Below are 5,301 nucleotides of genomic sequence, written 5' to 3' on the forward strand. Positions count from 1 at the left end.
ATTCATGCTAGATTGGATTATATTTCCTTGTGCTTGGCTGATACATATATGATAAACCTACAAGAATATGAAACAGAGAAAAATGCTTGCATTCTCTAAGAGTACTACATTTCCTCATATAATTATGAAGGTATAGACATAAAAAGTTTGACATAGAACACAAGTCCAGAAAATTATCTTAACAGCCTGGATTAGGTCATATTTTGACTTTTGTTTTTGATTTAAAATTTACTTAAAAACATCCACTATCTATATAACACTATTTTTAAATATAAAATGCCTTTATTTGTATTGCCAGGATTTTCAGTCTGTAGAGAAAACATAATCAAAGGAAATGTAAATAAGCAAGAGAGGAAAATATGTTATGGGTTGGGGTCAGTCATGTTTCCAGAGAACTATAGAGTAAATGCGTATTCTCTCAAGAATTTCACAATGCATAAATAACTCTACAAACATATTATGGGTGAACTACAGAACACGAAACAAAATTTGTAAAAGAATTTTCCTTGCCTCAAATTCTACTTTGCAGCTTTCCTGAAGTGACACATACTTGATAAAAAATCAAATGACATAACCATCAAAAGTAATCTAGTTGGTAAAGACTTTCACAAATAATTGAGAAGGGAAGTTGGTCATTATTGTGAGGCAGAATTTGATAGTTTCATGTAAATATGATGCAGAATTAAACACCAGCTTACTTCGAGCAACAGTGGATTTAGAAACAAATTTCTTCTTTCACAAATAAAATGCTCAATGGACTTCTAAAATTTCACTTACATTATGTTTTTAATTTCATAATTTCATTTTTTAACATAAATAGTTGAATGATTTAATCAAAATGGGAAGTTTTATTCTTTTTCTTTTTAAAAATGATATTTTATTGGCCATACTATTGCAGTGGTCCCATTTTCCCCCTTTGCCATCCTCCACCCAGTACCCCCACTCCCTCAGGCAATCCCCACACCATTGATCATTCCCATGCATCATGCGTATAGGTCCAGGTGTATAAGTCCATATCCTATTCTGTACTTTACATTCCCATGGTTCTTCTGTAACTTTCTCTTTGTACTTCTTAATCCCTCACCCCTTTACCCATTCCCCTTTACTCCCCTCCCATCTGGCAACCATCAAAATGCTCTCCCTATCCATGATTCTGTCTCTGTTCTTCTTGATTGCTTAGTTTGTTTTTAGGTTCAATTGTTAATAGATGTGTATTTATTGTCATTTTATTGTTCATAGTTTTGATTTTATTTTTCTTAAATAAGTTTCTTTAACATTTCATATAATAATGACTTGGTGATAATGAACTCCTTTAGTATTTTTTCTTGTCTGGGAAGTTCTTTAACTGCCCTTCAATTTTAAATAATAACTTTGCTGGGTAGAGCCATCTTGGCTGTATAGGTCCCTGCTTTTCATGACCTTGAATATTTCTTGTCAATCCCTTTAGCCGGCAAGGTTTATTTTGAAAAATCAGCAGATTGTCTTATGGGAACTCCCCTATAGGTAACTAAGTTCTTTTCTCTTGCTGCTTTTAAAATTCTCTCTTTACCTTTAAACTTTGGCATTTTAATTATGATGTGTCTTAGAGTGGGCCTCTTTGCATTCATTTTCTTTTGGACTTTCTGTGCTTCCTGAACTTGCATGTCTATTTCCTTCACCAAACTAGGGAAGTTTTCTTTCATTATTTTTCAAATAGATATTCAATTTCCCTTCTCCTTCTGGCATCCCTATGATGTGAATGTTGGACTTCTTGAAGTTGTCCCAGAGGCTGCTTACACTATCTTTGTTTTTTTTTTTGGGGGGGGATTCTTTTTTCTTCTTATTGTTCTGATTGGTTGTTTTTTGCTTCCTTATATTTCAAATCATTGATTTGATTCTCGATTTCATTCACTCTATTGTTGTTTCCCTGTAAATTGTTCTTTATTTCAATTAGTGTATCCTTCATTTCTGACTGGGTCTACTTTTATGCTGTTGAGGTCCTCACTAAGTTCCTTAAATATCTTCATAACCAATGTTTTGAACTCTACATTTGATAGATTGCTTATTTCCATTTTGTTTAGTTCTTTCTCTGGAGTTTTGATCTGTTCTTTCATTTGGGCCATGTTTCCTTTTGTCTCCTCACTTTGGAAGCCCCCCTGTGTTTGTCTCTATGTATTAGGTAGAGCTGCTTTGACTCTGTGTCTTGGTAGTGTGGTCTAATATAGTAGGTATCCTGCAGGGTCCAGTGGCACAGCCTCTCATCTCACCCAAGCTGGGTACTTGCACCCTTTGCGTGTGCCGAGTACACCCTCCTCTTATAGTTGAATTTTGGTTGCTGTTGGAAGGTCAGTGGGAGGGATTTACACAGGTGAGTCATTGCAAGGGTTGACTTGACACTGAACACCAACCTCCAGCTTCTGTTGAAGGCCAGTGCAGAGGCAAGGTGCTGGTGTTCCAATGTGGTCTGTAGATGTCCACTGGGTCCAGGCCCTGGAGTTTCCCAGGTGGTGCAGGCCAAGATCAGCCCACACCTATGTTTTGCCAGGGGCCACCCTGCCTGATCTAAAAAGCAATCTGAGATGGCTGCTACTTGTGCTGATCTTGGAGATTCCAACATGAAGCCAAGCTGTGAATTTTCACTGAATTCCACTACTGCCATTCCTGTAGCATCATAGCAAGAGGTGTGGGGACTAGGGACTCAATGAGGCTGGCTGTTGCTTGTTCAAAAGAATTTATGAAGTTGTGAAGCATGAGCCAAGACTGGCCATTCATATAGAAAAGCTACCATCAACAGCTTTAGTTGGATGGGATGGAGACTCATGGGATATCCTGGGTGAGGCGAACAATATTAATCAGGTTGAGGAAGTCTCAGATATGGCACCCAAGCCAGCTATGGGTCTCTTTTGGGAGGGTTCAGAAAAGGGATGATGGCCTCTGCCTGCCTTTATGTCTGGGAGAAACCTGTTCCCCAGTTCTCTTCTTGATGCCGGGCACTGCAGTACCTCAGTGTATGCCACTAGTGCCTTTCAAGTTGCTACCCAGTTGCTGGAGTTCAGAGGGAGTGAGTCTCAGTAAGTTTGTGTGTGGGTTCTTTAAGAGGAGCTCCTTGGGACTCTAGAATTTTCTTCCATCAACTCAATCCCTGATGGATTTTGAAATCAGAAGTTATGGGGGGTTCCTGGCACTGGAACCCTGTCTGGGGGTCATGGTGTGGAGCTAGAACTCCTCGCTCCCAAGATATCCCTCCAAAATTTTTATTCACTATCCATGGAAGTGGGATCAGCCCATTCTGTGTCTCTGTCCCTCCTACCAGGGCTGGATGGATGTTGTTTTCTTCAATCTGTATTTGTCAGACCTCCATTCAACTCAATTTCTGACAGTTCTTAGTAATAGCTGTTATATAATTCAGTTATAATTTTGATATTCTTGTGCAAGGAGGTGAGCCACATTTACCTATGCCACCATCTTGACTGGAAGTCCAATTTCATAATTTTAAAAATCTCTCCATCCTTCCTGTACTAAACAATGCTGTTAGAACATTTGGTGATGAAATGTAGACTTCTGACCAAGATGGAAGCATAGGTAGATATGCTTTGCTTCCTCATGCAACCAAAAGAAGGATAACATTAATTTGAAAACAAAAACCAACCAGAATTGCCAGAAAATCAACCCATATGGAAGTTCAACAACTAAGGAGTTAAAGAAGAAACAGTCATCTAGACTGGTAGGACCAGTGAAGATGGGCAGCCAGGGTGGAGAGGATGTGTAGGAAGGCAGTGTCTGGCAGACCACTGCACAAGGCAGCATCGGTGGGCCAGGCAGTCCCACATTCACATGCAGATAAACCAGGAGGAACAACTGGGGAGTGAGACAGATGGCACAACCTAGGGTTCCAGCATGGGGAAATAAAACCTCAAAACCTCTGACTGTAAAAATCCGTGGGGGTTTCAGTGGTGGGAGAAATTCCCAGTCTCACAGGAAAGTGCATTGGAGGGGTCCACGGTGTCCTAGAATGCATATAAACCTACCCACCCTGAAATCAGCAACAAAGGTGCAATTCATTTGTGAGTAGCAGGGAAGTTACTGAAATTGGGGCAAGAGCTGAGCAAGCGGCATTTTCCTCTTTCAGATCCTTCCCCCACATACAGCTCTACAATTTAGTGAAGTGGGTTGCTTTGCCCTGGCAAATACATAAGGCTCCACCACTTACAACATAACAGGTGAACCAAGACAAAGAAATATGACCCAAATGAAAGAACAGATCAAAACTCCAGAAAAAGAACTAAGCAACAAGGAGATAGCAAACCTATCAGATGCAGAGTTCAAAACACTGGTAATCAGGATGCTCACAAAAATTATTGAATACAGACGCAAAATAAAGGAAGAAGTGAAGGCTATACAAACTGAAATAAAGCAAAATATACAGGGAACCAACAGTGGAAGGAAACCAGGACTCAAATCAATAATTTGGATGAAAAGAAAGAAATAAACATTAAACTGTAACAGAATGAATAAACAAGAATTCAAAAAAAAAATGACGAGAAGCTTAGGAACCTCTGGGACAACTTTAAATGTCCAAACATCCAAACCATAGGGATGCCATAAAGAGAAGAGGAAGAACAAGAAATTGAAAACTTATTTGAAAAAAATATGAAGGAGAATTTCCCCAGTCTGACAAAGGAAATAGACATGCAAATCCAGGAAGCTCAGAGAGTTCCAAAGAGGCTGGATCCAAGAAGAAACACACCAAGACACATCATAATTAAATTACCCAAGATTAAGATAAGGAGAGAATCTTAAAAGCAGCAAGAGGAAAGGAGAGTGTTACATACAAAGGAGTGTCCATAAGACTATCAGCTGATTTCTCAAAAGAAATCTTACAGGCAAGAAGGGGCCGGAAAGAAGTATTCAAAGTTATGAAAGGCAAGGACCTACATCCAAGATTACTGTATCCAGCAAAGCTATCATTTAGGATGGTAGGGTAGAGAAAGTGCCTCTCAGATAAGGTCAAGTTAAAGGAGTTCATCCTTACCAAGTCCTTATTACATGAAATATTAAAGGGACCTAGAAAAAGAAGAAGATCAAAACTATGAACAGTAAAATGATGACAGACTCACAACTACCAACAACTGAACCTAAAAAAGAAAAAACAAAAACAAATTAAGCAAACAACTAGAACAGGAACAGAATTACAGAACTGGAGATCATATAGGGGGTTATCAGTGGGGAAGGGGAGGCAGAAGAATGTGGGAAAAGGGTACAGGGAATAAGAAGCATAATTGGTGGGTACAAAATAGACAGGGGGAGGTTAAGAATAGTACA

This window comes from Desmodus rotundus, chromosome 5 (genome assembly GCF_022682495.2).
Source record: "Desmodus rotundus isolate HL8 chromosome 5, HLdesRot8A.1, whole genome shotgun sequence".
In the NCBI taxonomy this organism is placed as follows: Eukaryota; Metazoa; Chordata; class Mammalia; order Chiroptera; family Phyllostomidae; genus Desmodus; species Desmodus rotundus.